We start from the raw sequence: 18,455 nt of genomic DNA, 5'->3' as shown, positions 1-18,455 counted from the left end.
AGGTGTGGGTTGTGGGTTTTTTTGTTTTTGTTGTTGTTGTTAACCTGAATGAATCCAGAACGTTGTTAATGTTTGCCCAAGGGGAGCATATCTGACTTCCTAGCATATGACCTTCTTCTGAAGTCTACAATAAGTTGTGTGGTGCCCAAGCCTCCCTAAGGAGCACCTAGCACTCGGCCAGAGAGCTCCATGGAGCGCTTTGTTGTTGTTTAGTCGTGTCGGACTCTTCGTGACCCCCACGGACCAGAGCACGCCAGGCCCTCCTGTCTTCCACTGCCTCCCAGAGTTGGGTCTAATTCATGTTGGTCGCTTCGATGACACTGTCCAACCATCTCATCCTCTGACATCCCCTTCTCCTCCTGCTTTCACACTTTCCTAACATCAGTGTCTTTTCCAGGGAGTCTTCTCTTCTCATGAGATGGCCAAAGTATTGAAGCCTCAGCTTCAGGATCTGTCCTTCCAGTAAAAACTCAGGGTTGATTTCCTTCAGAATGGATCGGTTTGTTCTCCTTGCAGTCCAGGGGACTCTCAAGAGTCTCCTCCAGCACCACAATTCAAAACCATCAATTCTTTGGCGGTCAGCCTTCTTCATGATCCAGGTCTCACTTCCATACATCACTACAGGAAAACCCATAGCTTTGACTACTCAGACTTTTGTTGGCAAGGTGATGTCTCTGCTTTTTGAGATGCTGTCTAGGTTTGTCATTGCTTTCCTCCCAAGAAGCAGGCCTCTTTTAATCTCGTGGCTGCTGTCACCATCTGCAGTGATCATGGAGCCCAAGAAAGTGAAATCTGTCACTGCCTCAATATCTTCCCCTTCTATTTGCCAGGAGATGATGGGACCCCACCCCAAATTTTTTTTATTCCTTTGATCTTTGTGTGTTATGTAGTTATAATAAAAATAATAAAATAATAAAAAATCTAAAGAACTGAGAGCTGAGCTACAAGCTAACTGATTTCTGAAGAATCTGAGAGATGTTGATTCTTTAGTAAAGTATGTGATTGCCAGAAGAAGGTGGGGTTAACCCACCTTAGTAGTGTTTCTTATTTTAATAGGGATTAGTGTTCTTTTAGGGTCAGACTTCTTCAAGGGGCTTACGCTACACAGTGTTGATGTTGACAGCAGCCACAAAATTAAAAGACGCCTGCTTCTGGGGAGGAAAGCAATGAAAAACCTTGACAGTATCTTAAAAAGCAAAGACATCAGTGGAGGACAGGAGGGCTTGGCGTGCTCTGGTCCGTGGGGGTCACAAAGAGTTGGACACGACTTAATGACTAAACCACAGCAACAAAATAGACTTAGCTGATGGGAACTCTACATGATCTGAGTCTTTCTTCCCCTAGAAGTGGAGACCTTGGGGAGCCTGAAGAAGAAGCTCGTCCCTCGTCCCTTTTCCATGACAGAGAGACTCTTCGGAGCCTTCCTGCCCTTCACCCCCCCCCCGTTGTTTCTGGCCTTCCCCCCCACACACACACACACACACCATTCCTGCAGGAGGGGGGAAGGTGGAGGGAACCTAGAGCTACGAAGTCAGGGGGGAAGGGCTCCTCCCCTGTACGCCGTTCGAATGGGAGCCGGAAGCGGGATTTCCAGCGCCTGCCTCCTCCTCTTCCCCTTTGGCCGAAGAAGGTGCCTGGAGAGAAGACGGGCTCTTTTGGGGGGTGGGCGCCTCCCGGATCGGGACCTGGATGGAGGTGGGCAACGGAGGGGCAGATCGTGGGCAGGGGTGTGTGAGATTTGCGGGGGGAGTTGAAAAGGCCAGTCTCTCTCTCTGTGTGTGTGTACACTCCCACCACCCCACGCTTGGCGGCTTCCTTGTTGTGTTGCTTGTCTGAACACGACGGTCTTTTCCCCAGAAGGCGGGTGGAAGAGAAGCCGGAGAAACAGGGAGAGAGGGAAAGAGTTGGACTTTCCTCCTTGGGATCTTTCTCCCGGGGAGGCTGGAAGGGAGGTCGGTCTCCCCGGAATGGGAGTTCTTTTGTCGGACGTTCCGTTCTTCTTCCTGCAGGGCCAAAACGGTTCTGGGCTTTTGGGTCTGGAAAGGCGCCATTCAGGGCCATTGGCTGTGCAAAAGACCTGCCCCCTCGGTCCTTCTTCTCCCTAGGTTTTCATCCTCCTGCGTCTTCCCCTGTCTTGGGATCCCCGAAATGACTGAAGTGAGGGTCTCGTGAGAAGGGGGGGTACGACCCTCGGTCCACTCCATCCATCGCGCGGGCTTCTGGCGTTTTTTTTTAGAGGTTGGTTTTGTTGACCCTGCTTAGTGGAGCAACGGTTTGATGCTTTTTAAGGTTTTTAGACTTCCTGTTTTTCACTTTTAAATGTTGCCCTTTTAATGTTGTACATTAAACTGCCTTGAGGCCTTTTTAAAGAGAAAGGGAGGGGGTAAAAATATTTTAAATAAATAGTGGGAGAAACGCTCTCTTCTAGGCTGCTGCTATCATCGCCGCTGCATGATGGTTCCTATTGCTCTCTGGTTCCCGGCTGTTGCCTCCACTCCCTGGGAACTGGTGTGTGTGTGTGTGTGTGGATTTGATCTCGGACCCCGGCCGGAGATGTGGCTGTCTGCCTGCTTTGGCGTTTGTCTTGTTCTGCTGCCTGAAGACGGAACAGAGAGAGATGGGGAGGGAGTTGCATTCGATATAAGCATGAGGAAAACACCTCCTGCAAGGAAATGTTTTTGATTTGCTTTATCCACGAAGCCTCCAGGCTGATCTTTTCTCTTTTTCTTTTCTCGTAGGCAGAAGTGAGACGGAGGTGATTTCTCTTTGCTTTATTTTGGGACAAAAAAGGAAGAACCGAAATCCCACATCCCTCCCAACGTTTGCTAGGTCAGTGAGATTTCAAGAGGTGGCTGAAGTAGCCTTACCCCCCCCCCACACACACACACACACGCTCTCTCTACTCTCAGTTTCCCTGGCCCGGCAGGGATTTGAATCCAGGCCTCCTGGTTTCCAGTCTGGTACTCCCTCCAGCAACACCACACTGCCTCTCTGAACATGTGCAAAGTGGTGGTGTTTTGGGGTATGGTTTTCGTTGCATTTTGTTTAGGGTGTTTTTTTTTCAAAAACATCTTAATCCTGCTCACCAAAGGCAGGTCCTGTTGACAAGAGGCAAACCTTGGTCGTCCTGATTTGGGGTGTGTGTGGCGTTCCCCTCCAAGCCTCCCTTCTTGTTTCCCCCAAGCCAGACTGGGGGGGGTTTGCTTTGGACCCTCCACCTGTACTGTGCATAAATAATCCTCGCCTGTTAGAATATGCAGTATTAAATATACATTTTGTCTATCAACACTTTCTGGTATTATACCTAACAGAAAGAGCTCTGGCCTAAAATCTACATTTTTTTTATGCTTTATCACAAGTCCACCAGAGGTGATAATAGGTTCCAATTTTTTTATGACATTTCCAACATTTACTTGACCTGTTAGAGTACATCTTAGCTAATCTATCAGAAGGTAAATGCCATCTATAAAACATTTTATATAGATTCTCTTTATAAGATGTTGCCATTGTCATCTTATAGTTTCTAGACCACAGCCCTTGCCATTTTTCTAAGTCAATATTGTACCCAAAATTTTTTGCCCATTGAACCATTGTTTCTTTGACCTGTTCATCCTCCATTTTCCAATTTAGAACGTATTTATATACTTTCCTAATTAATTTGCCATCTGATGTTAACATTATTTGGTCAAAAGTTGTCTGTTCTTTATAAAAATCGTACATTTTTAGGTCTCGTTCATATCTTGATTGTATTTGCATTATAGACCACCACGATGCATCTAACCCGTGGTCTATAAGGTCTTGTTTTGGCTTTAATTGCCTGTCTTTGTCTAAAATATCTGTATAAGTCAAAATTTTTCTGACATTCAAAAGGTTGGGATAAACAAATGCTTCTATGGGTGAGACCCATCCTGGTATTTTCGTGTACATTTTCATTTTTATTTTTTCTCATATTATATACAAGGAGTTTCTAATATAATGGTTTTGAAAATACCTATGAGATTTGGCTTTCTCATACCATAAAAAGGCATGCCAACCCAACTGTAGATCATGTCCTTCTAAATACAGAAGTCTCTTGTTTTTCAGGCTAATCCATTCTTTAAGCCAAGTTAGAGCAGATGATTGGTAATATAAGGTCCAGTCCGGTAGACCAAATCCTCCGTTTTCCTTGGATTCTTGGAGCATTTTTAGTTTGATTCTGGCTTTCTTCCCTTGCCAAATATATTGTAGTATCACTTTGTTTAGATCGTCAAAATATTTCTTCTCTATTTTCACTGGCACTGTTTGGAACAAGAAAAGTAGCTTTGACAAAATGTTCATTTTGATTGTTGCAATTCTTCCTAACAGTGATAGTTGTAAGTTTTTCCATTTTTCTAGATCTATTTTTATTTGGTTAAATAGTTTCATATAATTATCTTCTTTTATAGTTACACATCTAGCAGTTAAATATATTCCTAGGTACTTAACTTTTTTAACTATTTGTAAATCTGACTGTGACAAACCCAGACCTACTGGGATATGTCACACAGTTACACTAAGCTGCCACCAACCATTCCCTATAAGAAGTCACACAGACCAGGGATGGATTTTCAAACAATAAAAAGAATAAGGTTTATTTTAAATACACTCAGGGAAAAATAAACAATCAGGTGAATAGGATAAAGTAACGTGGCTTATTCTCACTCATACAAGCATACAGTTTGGTTCACCCAGAACCCTTAACTTGAAGCACAGACCCTGAACCTATCAGTTCTGGCTACCCAACAGACACCTGAACCTATCAGGTTGGTACTCTGACACACAGAAGTACCCTGTCTGACACACAGACTCCCACAACAGCTTCTTCTTCCCAGCTGCTGCTTCGTCACATCCCAGTGTCTCTCAGCATCTCTCTTAGCATCTCTCCACACACGCTTCACATATTTATACAGTACAGCCCCTCCTCCTGATGTCCCGCCTTCCACTCCCCATAGGATGGAACTTTCCCTCCAAACCCATGATAGACAGGTAACATCAGTGCTGTATGTAACACTGACATCTTTGAGAGTTGATTTTTTTGCTTGGCTGTTAGGTTTTTCACTATAACTTTAGTTTTTTCTTTACTTCAATCCTGCTACTTTCCCAAATTCATCGATTTTGTCCAGTAGTCTCAATGTTGTTTCCAATGGGTCTTCCAATATAAACACCAAGTCGTCTGCAAATGCTTGTAGCTTTTAGCTCTCGTCCTTTATTTTGGTACCTTTAATCTCTGGGTCGTTCCTCACATTCTTATTTAATACCTCCAGAGTTAATATAAATAGCAATGGAGAGAGCGGACATCCTTGTCTTGTGCCTTTTTTTATATTAATATTATCCGTCAGTTCACCATTTACAATTACTTTAGCTATTTGTTCATTGTAGATTGTCTCAATTACATTTGTAAAATTTTTGCCAAAATCCATAGCTTTTATTTGCTGTATCATAAATTGCCAGTTCACATTGTCAAAGGCTTTTTGGGCATCCAAGAAGATTAATGCCATTGCTTCTCTGAATGTACCTCATAATATTCTAATATGTCCAAAATTATCCTTAGGTTATACCTTAGTTGTCTTTTTGGCAAAAATCCATTTTGGTCTGAGTGGATGAACTGAGTGGATGATCATATTCTTAACAGGGGGCGTCATTCCTGTTCCCACCTTCTCCTTCAATGGGAGGATAGACAAAGGCTGAATCCAAAGGAGACCGGGGGCATTCCAACTGGGTTCCCCTGATGTCTGAGCCTTGGGTGGTTCCTAATGCATGCTGGGTGTCCTTCTGGACCCAACGCTGTCAATGAAGAACCAGGTGGCACCCGTGGTCTGATCCGCCTACTTCCCTCTTGGATGGTGCAGATGGGCCCCTGCCTGGATGCAATTATCACTCCCCGGATGGGTCCACACACAGGGAGTCTCAAGATTAGGCTACCGTAATCCTCTTTCTGTGGGCCTTCCCTTGAGGCTAACACCGGCCGATGCAAGAGGGCCTCCTCCATCCACTGCTCTCCCCCTCCAGTCGTCTCCTCTGGAAAGGCAATTCCACACCCCCGTGTGGGAGAAGGTTCTTCCGTTCTACATTCTCTCTTTCCCCCTCTGCTGTTTCCGTCCGCTCTTCCTTCTCTTTCGGCTCCATCCTCTACTGTCCCATTTGCTCCAGTGGAAAGGTTTCCTGGCAGAGCGAGGGTTCCTTCCGTTTCTGCCTCTTCTGTTGGTATCATCCTCCTCTCCCAGATACAAATCCACAGGTTCTCCATCCAGAAACCTTCCCACCCTTCTAGCAATAGCTTTCTCTCTTCACCTCTACCGTTCTGGCTCCACTCCTCTCTCTTTCTCTCTCTCTCTGCTTCTGGTCCTTCAGACTCCTCGTCTCCTTCCTTTACTCTTCCCCTCATGTCTGATGGGGATCTCCCCTTCCCTCCTTTGTCCCCTTTCCCCTCTTCGCTGGCTTGGGCTCCCTCCGCTTTCTTTAGGCGAAGTGTAAGACCCTCTTGCCCCCTTTCACCCACAGAGCTCTTGTGAGTCTCTTCTTCCCCCTTTAGGGATCCTGAAGAAGGAACTGAAGAAGCCCCTTCTGCCTTGGGGAACTTTGGAAAGGGAAAATCAAATGAAAGAGCCAATGATTAATCTCAAGGAGCGCAGGGCTTTTTAATCCGTGGACTGACCTCAAGGTTGCCTTGACAGACTCCCACAGACTGGCTGGTGGGTGTCCTCCATGTGGGATGAGCAAGGGATTGATTCCAAATTAAGGAATTAAAAAGGATGTAAGAAAGGGAGTGGAACATTTCAGCCTGGATTCCCAAGTCTCCCAGTTTGGAGAGATCCTTTTGGAGCTCTTCACAATCCCTTCTCGTCTTCACCACCCGGAAAAAGTTGCCTGTCATCTGCAAACTTGGCCACTTCATTGCTTATCCTTGTCTCCAGGACATTGATGAACAGCTTGAAAAGCACCGGTCCCAGGACAGATCCCTGAAGGCACACTGCTCTTCACCTCCCTCCATGGTGGAAATTTGCCCACTGACACTCCTGTGTATTCCCTGGTTCTCCACAGATTCTCAGTCTATCAGAGGACCTGCCGTCTTATCCCCTGACACTGGAGTTTTCTCAGCAGGCTTTGGTGTGGGACCACATCAAACGCCTTCTCAAAATCAAGATACACAATATCCACTGATTTGCCCGCATCCACATGCTTCTAAAAGGTTTGTGACGCAAGACTTGACAAGTCATGTTGATTCTCCTTCACCAAGGCTTGTTCTTCTGTGTGTTTTAAGATTTTATCTTGGATGAGGCTGTCCGCTGTCTTCCCTGGAACAGATGTTAGGCTAACCGGTCCGTGGTTTCCTGCGATCCTTCCCTCCTTCCCTTTTTAATGATTACCGTGACATGTGCTGTCCTCCAATCCTTTGGCACTGTGGCTGTTTGGTTACGGACCAAGCCCGCTTCCCAATATTTTAGCTCCAGCAAGAGGTCAGACAAGACGCAACCAGCTGAACCAAACTCCAGTTTTATTAAATAGGCAATGCAAAGTCATCTGGGACTTCTCTTAAAGGCGGAGAAGAACCCGAAAATACAGTGTACAGGAACTTTATACCGTAAAAAAAGAGTCATAAAGTTCTACAAACTCACTAGCTAAAATCTACTTAATATTTGGATCCTACACATAACACGGTATAAACGTGCGGAAAAGAAACAAGTGAGTCCCTTGTAGATATTTGGGGTGTGCACACCTCCCCTTGATGACCTTCCTGTAGGATTCCCCTGCACTGTCTGGAAGAAAGTGTATTCCAACTTCCTTTTCTTATTGATATATTTAGGTTACCAAGCAGGGCCCAGATGTATGGACTTCAGCTTCTGTCTCCCTGCTGAGTTTTATGTTTCAAATATTTTGGGGTGCTCCAACCCTGGAGGCATTCAAGAAAAACTTAGCTCCTCACCTGGCAGATCTGCTAGGACTATGTTCCTGCCTTGAGCAGGAGGCACTGGAAATAGCTGGTTGTAAGGCAGTGCTGGAAGAGGGCCTTGATGTCTTCTGGGAATATCTGCTGGATGAGTATCCGGGTGTCCTTTACCAGTACCTTAGTGAACAGGGATACTACATCAAAACTGACCAGTTTATCCCCAGGGTTGAGTTTTAGGGTGCTGATCTTGCTTATGAAATGCCCTGCGTCCTCTATAATTTCTTCCTCTTTTATCTCTTTCTCTAAATCTTTTTATCATTTTCCGATAATTTACTCTTAACATTTTATTTAATATAAGCTTCTATGTCTTCTTTCGCTACACTATTAACTTTGTATAAACTTTGATAGAATTCCTGTATAATCTTTAGTTTTTCTTTCATTAAACTACAATTTTTCCTGTTTTATCTTTAGTCACTCTAATTATATTTTTTGCTTTTTTAGTTTGAACTATTCTAGCTAAAAGTTTTGAATTTTTATTACTATATTCAAAAAAATTCCTCCTGGCGTATATCAAGTCCCTCTGGACCCTTTCTAACTCTAAACCTTCTAATTCCTTTCTTTTAGCTTGTATCTCTAGTAATTTTTTTGTTATTTCTATCTATAAAATGTTTACTTTCTAAATCCTTTGATGATTCTTCAATTCTTTTTACATTTTCTTCTCTCAATTTTTTTAATCTACAGAATTCTCTTATGGCAATTCCTCTCATAACTGCTTTCATAGTGTCCCATAACACTCCTATTTTATTCCCACCTGCTTTATTAAATGACCATATTTCCAGCCATTCTTTCTTAATTTTATCTACCAACTCTGTATGCTGAAAAATATTGGAGTCTATTCCCCATCTCCTGGCTTCTCTGTAATCTTTCTTAACTTCCATTTCCATCACCATCAACGCATGATCTGTTATTTTTATCACATTAATATTCGTGTCTACTACTTTTGAAATTAAGTTTTGTGATATAAACATAAAATCTATTCTAGAATAACTATTATGTACAGCAGAATAATGGGGGGCTCCGTAGAAAGATGTTCCCACTCGCTCCCCCTCACACACTCCTTGGGGAGTGGGTCCCGGGAGAGGCCTTTACGTTCCTCTCTGTTCCATCTGTGGGGAGGGTGTGTTTGTGTGTTTCTGTGTGTGTTTCTGTGTGTGTGTGTGCAAGCCCCCCTTTTGTGTGTCTGTTTTTCCCTCTGAGGCTCCTCAGGCTCTCCTCCCCCTCCCCCCATTGTTGTGGGGTTTTCCCCTCCTCCCCCCCGGGACCTCCTCCAACCGAAGTCTGAGTGGGACCCCCCTCCCCCCCAGGAAACCCCTTTTGTTCAAAAGCTTTGGGGGGGAAGTTCCTGGAAAGCCCAGAGTGGGAAATGGGGGGCCTTTTTGGGGGGGAGAAGGGGAGCTGCAAGGGGTGGGAGGAGGACGAGGGGGGGTCCAGAGACTGGAGGGAGGGATGTGGATGATGAGGATGATATTTTCTTTCTCTGTGGCCCATCTGGCAGCCAAGGGGGTTGATGCCCCTGCAAAGGAGGGAAGTTCCTGGTCCACGAACCAGGCCCTGACCTGAATCCTCTTCCCACCCAGAGCAATGGGGGCAGGAGAGCCCCTGGGGGGGTAGGGAGGGGCTGGGACCCCTGTGTGTGTGTGCGTGTGTGTTTGTGCGTGTGTGTGTGTGTGTGTGTGTGTGTATGTGTGTGTGTGGAGTCTTCTGTGAGGTTTGCTGCTGCTGATTTGGGGTTAAAAATATTCTCAGGAAATTGTCTGAATCTCCTCTTGGCTTCCATGAAGAGAATTTCTTAGAGGCAGGAAATTCAGTCATTAGATTCTTAATTCGCTTAGAATTCATGCATGCATTCATTCATTCAAAATTACTTTCCTCCTCTTTGCTTGTTTATGTCTTAACTGTTTTCGTTGGCGCCAGGGGACGGTGGTCGGCTGGACGGCCGGACCTTGGGGCTGAACAGGCTGAGCGAAGGGCCTCCTGGAAGGTCTTAAAAAACAGACAGAAGTTGTGTGTCATCATCACACAGGTGGTGCCGGACCACCACATTCTTCTGGATAGCCTCCTTCCGGTTTTTCATGGCTCTGTGAAATAGTATGGGGAATTAATGGAAACCTGAAACATTCCACAGGGTGAAGGTTGGTGGGGGTTGAACAGGGTGACAAAACGCAATGTTACATCCCAGAAGCTGACTCCCTTTTTCATCAAGGGACCACTCCTCCCCCAGAAACAAAGCCATGGTCAGGGCTGTAAAGGGTAATGAGCAGAAGAGGGTCTCCCGCAGAGTCCAGGCGTCCCCAACCTCGGGCCTCCAGATGTTCTTGGACTGCAGTTCCCAGAAGCCTTCACGACCCGCTCTGCTAGCCAGGATTTCTGGGAGTGGAAGTCCAAGAACATCTGGAAGCCCAAAGTTGGGGGAGACCCCTTGCTGTAGGCCCTCTGGACGCCTCCCTTTGTTGGTGGTCAACCTTCAACGTCCCTTTGCTCTCTCAGGCTTGGTCTCCTTTTTCCTGCTGGCAAGGCCGACACGAGATTGTGCAGCAGTTTTGGGCTATTTCCTGGCTTTTGGGATAGTGGGTATAGAAGCACACAACCATGCCCCCCCCGCATTCTTAAACAGGAGGGTATTTTTTAAAGAATTGAATTCTCCAGATTGTCAAAAACACAAGGGGAAGTTTTTGGTTTTGTCCAATCAAGAAGCCTTCAGAATGATTCGTTTTTTTCTTCTCTCCCAAGGACAGGGTGAGACTCAGCTGATGCTCTCCTGACTTTTCTCTGGATGAAAAGAGAAATCCAAAGCCCCCCTTAAAGCAGGTAAGGTCTCTCATTCTTTGAGATCAGGTGCGACACTGTGTTTATTTATTAAACAATAACCCTATGATTAGCAGGATGCGAGATGTTGTAAAGCTGACATCAGTATGTCAGAGAATTTTAGCCCAATTGCAGGAAGCATCAGGAGCGTTTGGAGGGCGCCTTCCACCAGATCTACTCGTTTATATCCACATCAGCCGATGACAAATTGCATTGTTCTCTTACACCTTCCATTGTCTGCTGATACAGGATGACTTCCCAGTTTTCTTGATTAGTTGCATGCTAACTCTACTTGAGTTAACAAATTTTGACCCCATTGTGACAAACCCAGACCTACTGGGATCTGCCACACGTTAACTAAGCTGCCACCAACCATTCCCTATAAGAAGTCACACAGACCAGGGATGGATTTTTAAACAAATAAAAGAATAAGGTTTATTTAACTACAACACACAGGGAAAATAAAATAATCAGGTGAATAAGATAAAGTAACGTGGCTTAGTTTCACTCATACATACACACAGTTTGGTTCACACAGAACCCTAAACTTGAAGCCCAGACCCTGAACCTATCAGTTCTGGCTAACCAACAGACACCTGAACCTATCAGGTTGGTACTCTGACACACAGTAGTACCCTGTCTGACACACAGACTCCCACAACAGCTTCTTCTTCCCAGCTGCTGCTTCTTCACATCCCAGCGTCTCCACTTCACCACACAGGCTTCACATATATATACAGTACAGCCCCTCCTCCTGATGTCCCGCCTTCCACTCCCCATAGGATGGAACTTTCCCTCCAAACCCATGACAGACAGGTAACATCAGTGCTGTATGTAACACCTCCCCTCTTTATAAGTTGTTTTGTAGGGGGAAAGCTAAGGTGCTTTTTCCCAAAAAACAACCTGGATAAAACACACAAAAACCAGTTATACATACAATATCATACTTACTTATACTTACATTCTAAGTTAACCATATCAATTAGGCATTTAAACATTTACCATATACATTACATCAATTTACCTTTATTCATACAAACCAAGTTCAAAAAAACAGGTACATTTAACTTTTTGTTCACCAAACTATATACATAGTCCATGTTTCTTTCGCCGTCTTCATTCTTCAGGTCTTCTTGATAAGGCGTCAGCAACACAGTTCACTGACCCTCTGACCACCTTCACTTCAAAGTCATAGTCCTGCAGGTTTAAAGCCCACCTCATAAGTTTACTATTGTGGGATTTCATTGTCTTTAACCATTGCAGTGGTGAATGGTCAGTGCACAGAATAAAATGTCTTCCCCAGATGTAAGGCTTGGCCTTCTGGATCGCGTAGACTATGGCCAAACACTCCTTCTCCATGGTTGCCAAATGTCTCTCACCTTTCTGGAGTTTCCTACTCAGGTAGGACACTGGATGCTGGTCACCGTTCTCATCCTCCTGGCAAAGAACCGCTCCTACCCCGCTGTTAGACGCATCGGTGTAGATGATGAACTCCCAGTCGAAGTCTGGAGCCCGCAGCACTGGATAGTTGATGAGCGCCTGCTTCAACCTCTGGAACGCCTCCTCACAGTCGCTGGTCCACGGGATGCGGTCATCAGCCGTCTTCCTCGTCAGATCGGTCAGCGGAGCCGCAATCTCGCTAAACCTTGGGATGAACTTTCTGTAGTAGCCCACCAACCCAAGAAATGATTTGACTTTTTTCTTGGTGTCGGGTCTGGGCCAATCACGAACAGCTTCTATTTTGGCCTCCAGGGGTTTTATCACTCCTCCCCCTACCATGTGACCCAAGTATTTTATTTCTGGGCTACCCAGCTGCAATTTGTTTTCTTTGCAGGGCCTAGGCCAAAGCACTTCCTCCCCTGGGTTAAAGCGCCTCTCCCCGGCTCTCTGGACACACCAGGCTTTCTTTCTGACCTTTTGAGCTTGCAGGGTCTCTGCTGCTAGCTCTAGGTTTTTCTTTAGGTCACTCCTTAAGGTGTCTATATATGTCACACGATCCTGTGGGTCATCCTGGGTGATCTGCTCCCAATCTTGCTTGATCAAATCAAGGGGCCCTTTCACCCTTCTCCCAAATAAAAGTTCAAATGGACTGAACCCGGTGCTGGCTTGTGGCACTGATCGATAAGCAAACAAAAGGGATTGCAGCTTCTGGTCCCAATTGTTTGGATTCTCTGCCAAGTAAGCCCTAATCATGCGCATTAGAGTCCCATTGAACTTCTCAGTTAACCCATTACTTTCAGGATGATAGGCAGTAGTTTCCTTGTGCTTAATTCCACAGATTTGCCATAAGCGTTTCATGAGCTTTGATGTGAACGATGCGCCCAAATCTGTGATTATTTCTGAGGCAAATCCCATCCTGGACATATACCCCATCAAGGCATCTGCCACTGTGTTAGTTTCAATGTTAGTCAAGGGTATGGCTTCAGGGTACCTTGTGGCATGGTCCACAATTGTGAGAATGAACCTGTTCCCCCTCTTTGTGGCCTTGGGCAAAGGTCCCACAATATCCACCCCTATGCATTTGAACGGAGTGTCAATCACAGGCAAAGGGCACAACTTTGCTTTGGTCCTGTCGCGGTTATTCCCCTGCCTTTGACACACATCACATTGTTTACAGAACTCCCTGATCTGCTTCCCTATGTCAGGCCAGTAAAAATTCTGTGTGATTCTCTGCTGTGTTTTGTTCACCCCTAAGTGTGCAGCAAACATGTCAGAGTGCCCCCTTTGTAAGATCATGGGGCGATACTTTTCAGGTACCACCAGCTGACTTCTGATCCCATCTCCCCCTTTTGAGGTATTCCTCAGGGTCTCTCTATATAAAATCCCCTTTTTCTCCAGAAATCTCACTGGGGTTTCAGGTGTTAGCTGGGCGTCAGTCACCTGTTCAAAACACTTTTGGAGAGTGGCGTCTGCCTTTTGCTCTTGTCCAAATCTGCTGTCTGTGGTTAAGGTTTCCACCACAGCTTCTGAATTCCCCTCTGCTTCCGTCTCTGGCTCATCATTACCCCCTTGAACTGTCCCCGTGGTGGCTTGTGAACGTGTAATCACTAGCACCCGTTTCACATGTTCAGCCAGGTCATTTCCCACGAGCACGGCTGCTGGCAGAGTCGATGAAATCGCTAGCCGCCAAACTCCCCTCCAGCCTTGAAAGTTGACAGGTACCTCCGCGACTGGCAGTGAGATTATCTGCCCCTCAATCCCTGCCACCTTCATGCTCTCATTTGGGATTACATACTCCCTAGGAATAATATCTGGATGGCACAGGGTCACCTGGGAACAAGTGTCCCGCAGCCCCCTATACTGACGGTCAAGTATTCCTACGTCCACCCCTGCTGTCTCAAACAACTGAGAATCTGTTTTCACCAGCAAGCAGCGCTTTACCTCCGCGAGAGGACCATTTTCCTCAGCCTGATCAGCAGATGTCACTGTTCCAGATTGAGTAGCCATGGCAACAGGCTCCCTCAGTGACAATGAGCCTTGCTCTTTCTGGACACAGAACACAGCTTTTGGCTTGGTTCCACTCGAATCCTGAGGCAACATTCCTTTTAGCTGCTTTAATTTCTCACACTCTGAGATTAGATGGCCCTTTCCCTGACAGAAATAACATTTTCTGGTGTATTTTGATTCTCTCTCATCTTGTTTTGGTTTTCCCTCCAAAATCTGAGGTCTTGGTTTCATGTCTGAGGGCTTCCCTTCACCATGGGCCCCTCCCCCTTGCTGGCTTTTCCCTGGTCCCTGAGAGTACTTGCTGTAGGTTTCTTTGGGTTTACCTACAGATTTCCCCTCACCCAAGGGCTTTCTTATTTGCGAAATAAAATCTGCGATCTCGGCAGCTTCCACCACAGATTTTGGTTTCCTTTCCCTCACCTGGAATTTCAATTCCCCATGCAGGACTGAATAGAACTGTTCCAGCGCTATCAAATCTTTAAGCTGTTGAAAGGTCTCGGTCCCCTCCTGCGATAGCCATTTCTCAAGCAGCCTCACCAATTGGGCCCCCACTTGGGTAAAAATCTGCTCTGGTTTTTTGGTGATTGACCTAAATCTTTGTCTCAACTGTTCCGCATTTATCCCATGTCTTGCAAACACCAGTTTTTTAAACTCTGCAAAATCTTTCATCAGTTCCTCAGGCATCTCGGCATAGACCTCAGCCAGGCTACCACTGATTAAAGATCGCATGATGGTCATCTTCTCAGTTTCCCTCACTGAGAAGTCCACAAACGCTCTTTCCACTAAGGAAAAGAACACCTCAGGACAATCTCCCTTGTGGTACACAGGGAATTTCTTCAGGTCAGCTTTAGACAATTGGCCTCCCTCAGAATCCCTATTGTTATTATTGTTCTGGTTCATCATTTCCAATTTTCTTAATTCAAACGCCATTCTTTCTTTTTCCAGAGCAATTTTCTCTCTCTCCATTCTTTCTTCCCTCTCCATTCTCTCTCTCTCTCTCTCTAATTCAAATTGCCACTGTTTCTCTCTTTCCCTTTCCTCCATTTCCCTCACCCTCAGTTCATGCTGTTGGGCTATGAGTATTTTTCTGAGTTCTGGGTTTTGTTCTCCCGTGCTGTCACCTTGCACTGAGCCAAATTCATCCTCAGAACCTTGGTCTACCTGGGGGTCTTTCACTTCACCCATTTCTGCCATCTGGCTTCGAGTCAAGGGCATAATCCCCCCTCAGAACAGGCTGCCTTAAAAAGTCAAGCCTCAAAATAAAACGACCACTTTTTTTTTCTTTTCTTTTGCCTCAGAAGCAGCTTTCCCTATAGAATGCTGCTGTCCTTCAGCACTTAACTTGCAACTGTAGCAAGTTGGAGTCTACCCCCCTCTGCTGGGCCTCTCAGCAGGCAGGCTAGATCACTGTTACTATACAGTTTTGCCTCAGCTTTTTTCCCGCCAAAACCAGGCTGCCTCAGAGCACTCTAATCTAGTCCCCAATCTGAGGTTACACGTTCTTCTACTAGTGCACCCCCCCGTGAGGTACACCTAGAAGATTACCTACGTGCTCTCAGATTGTCCCTGACTAGACCCCCCTTGCTCTGGGCACACGTGCCAAGGCTTTGCTGGACCACTGGACAACTGGACCAGTCGTATCCCACACGCTGGACACCAATCAATGTGACAAACCCAGACCTACTGGGATCTGCCACACGTTAACTAAGCTGCCACCAACCATTCCCTATAAGAAGTCACACAGACCAGGGATGGATTTTTAAACAAATAAAAGAATAAGGTTTATTTAACTACAACACACAGGGAAAATAAAATAATCAGGTGAATAAGATAAAGTAACGTGGCTTAGTTTCACTCATACATACACACAGTTTGGTTCACACAGAACCCTAAACTTGAAGCCCAGACCCTGAACCTATCAGTTCTGGCTAACCAACAGACACCTGAACCTATCAGGTTGGTACTCTGACACACAGTAGTACCCTGTCTGACACACAGACTCCCACAACAGCTTCTTCTTCCCAGCTGCTGCTTCTTCACATCCCAGTGTCTCCACTTCACCACACAGGCTTCACATATATATACAGTACAGCCCCTCCTCCTGATGTCCCGCCTTCCACTCCCCATAGGATGGAACTTTCCCTCCAAACCCATGACAGACAGGTAACATCAGTGCTGTATGTAACACCCATGACAGTATCAAAACAGTGACATGAAATCCCCATATGCTGTGAGACTGTTCTGTCAACTTCATTCTGTCGTCTATTAAGTAACTTCCGACCAGCCCAGTTTTGGAGGCCTCTGGTTTGTGAAAGCAAGCACCCACTGTGAGTTTCGTGGCTAAGTGGGGGTTTGAACCCGGGTTGTGTGAGTCCCAATTTTACTGCCTACAGCAGTGCTTCTCTGAACATGTGCAGAGTGTTTTTCTTTTGGTTCCCAATCCTGCTTGGCTCAACCCTGTCGACACCAAGAGCAGGTGCTGTCGGCGAGATTCCAACCCTGGACAGCCTGACATGCCCCCCCCCCCCGAATAGGTACCGGTCTGTGTGGGTGGGTTTTCTGTAGACCTTGTGTCCCAGTCGGAGGTCAGTTTTGCGTAGGACCATGACGTCTAGGAATGGGAGTTCGCCCTCTATTTCTTTTTCCATGGTGAATTGTATATTTGGGTGGATGCTGTTGAGATGATTGAGAAATTCTTCCAATTTTTCTTCACCGTGACTCCAAATTGCAAATGTGTCATCCACATATCGGAACCAGACTGTGGGTGCGAGGGGTGCCGAAGCCACGGCCAGTTTTTCAAAATTCTCCGTTGTAGAAGTTTGCTATAACCAGGCTGAGGGGGCTGCCCATGGCCACTCCATCTGTTTGTTCGTAGAATTCATTATCCCACTGGAAATAGCTGGTCGTTAGGCAGTGTTGGAAGAGGGGCTTGATGTCTTCTGGAAATATCTGCTGGATGAGTGTCTTGTCCCAAGATTCTCTTGATGGAATCTTGTCCCAATCTTGACTTCTCTTTTGGCTGATAGTGATGTGTAGGCCTAGTAGTTCTTTGTCTGTGGAGTCCAGTTTTTTGCAGGTTGTGTGGATTCTTTCCTGTAGGAGGACTTTGCACTTGACCGTGACCAGGTATGATCTTGCAAAAAAGTGGGGGGAAATGGTTTAAAGTCTTAAATCTTCCATTAAATCTGGTCTTCATTTCCACTGTGCATTCATAAGGGATTTGGTTTAGATTATACCTGACTAGCCCAGTCGTTTTTCCTGCTCTCTTCAGTTTAAGCTTGAATTTTACTATGAGAGGCTGATGATCAGAGCCACAATTGGCTCCAGGTCTTGTTTTTGCTGACTGTATAGAGCTTCTCCATTTTTGCTGCAGAGAATATAATCAATCTGATTACGGTATTGCCCATCTGGTGATTTCAATGTGTAGAGTTGCCTCTTCTGTTGTTGGGAAATGGTGTTTATGATGACCAGCTTGTTCTCTTGGCAAAACTCTATTAGCCGTTGCCCTGCTTCGTTTTGAACTCCAAGGCCAGACTTTCCTGTTGTTCCTTTTATCTCTTGACTCCCTACTTTAGCATTCCAGTCCCCTAGAATGAGAAGAACATCATTCTTTAGTGTCAGTTCTAGAAGGTGTTGTAAATCTTCATTGTTGTTTAGTCGTTTAGTCGTGCCCGACTCTTCGTGACCCCATGGACCAGAGCACGCCAGGCCGTCCTTCCACTGCCTCCCGGAGCTGGGCCAAATTCATGTTGGTCACTTCAATGACACTATCCAACCATCTAATCCTCTGTCGTCCCCTTCTCCACTTGCCCTCACACTTTCCTAACACCAGGGTCTTTTCCAGGGAGTCCTCTCTTCTCATGAGATGGCCAAAATATTGGAGCTCCACCTGTCCTTCCAGTGAGCACTCAGGCTTGATTTCCTTTAGAATGGATCAGTTTGTTCTCTTTGCAGTCCAGGGGACTCTCAAGAGTCTCCTCCAGCACTACAATTCAAAAGCATCAGTTCTTTGGCGGTCAGCTTTCTTTATGATCCAGCTCTCACTTCCGTACATCACTACAGGAAAAACCATAGCTTTGACTATTCTGACTTTTGTTGGCAAGGTGATGTGTCTGCTTTTTAAGATGCTGGTGAGGTTTGTCATCGCTTTATTTATTTTATTTATTTATTTATTTATTTTTTTACCCCGCCCCTCTAGACAACGTCTACTCGGGGCGGCTAAGAAGTGAAGGCGTCT

At 45.7% G+C, this 18,455-nt stretch overlaps 1 protein-coding gene across 21 annotated transcripts in view; it reads left to right on the top strand.

Moving 5' to 3' along the window:
* Positions 1-18,455, top strand: part of LOC144587208 (uncharacterized) — a 182,042-nt gene that overhangs the window by 154,119 nt on the left and 9,468 nt on the right. For 6 of the 21 annotated variants that reach the window (XM_078387028.1, XM_078387029.1, XM_078387026.1 and 3 more), the window contains 2 exons: positions 2,739-2,829; positions 10,697-10,774. The gene's annotated coding sequence lies outside the window, so the exon portion shown is untranslated. Of the gene's footprint in view, positions 1-397; positions 1,696-2,105; positions 2,239-2,738; positions 2,830-7,059; positions 7,208-10,696; positions 10,775-18,455 lie in introns of all 21 variants that reach the window. The other 15 variants (XM_078387040.1, XM_078387042.1, XM_078387041.1 and 12 more) reach the window with 9 other exon arrangements.

Source organism: Pogona vitticeps, chromosome 2 (genome assembly GCF_051106095.1).
Source record: "Pogona vitticeps strain Pit_001003342236 chromosome 2, PviZW2.1, whole genome shotgun sequence".
NCBI lineage: Eukaryota > Metazoa > Chordata > Lepidosauria > Squamata > Agamidae > Pogona > Pogona vitticeps.
The sequence above is the reverse complement of the archived record's forward strand: the minus strand, read 5'-3'. Positions and strand labels throughout refer to the sequence as shown.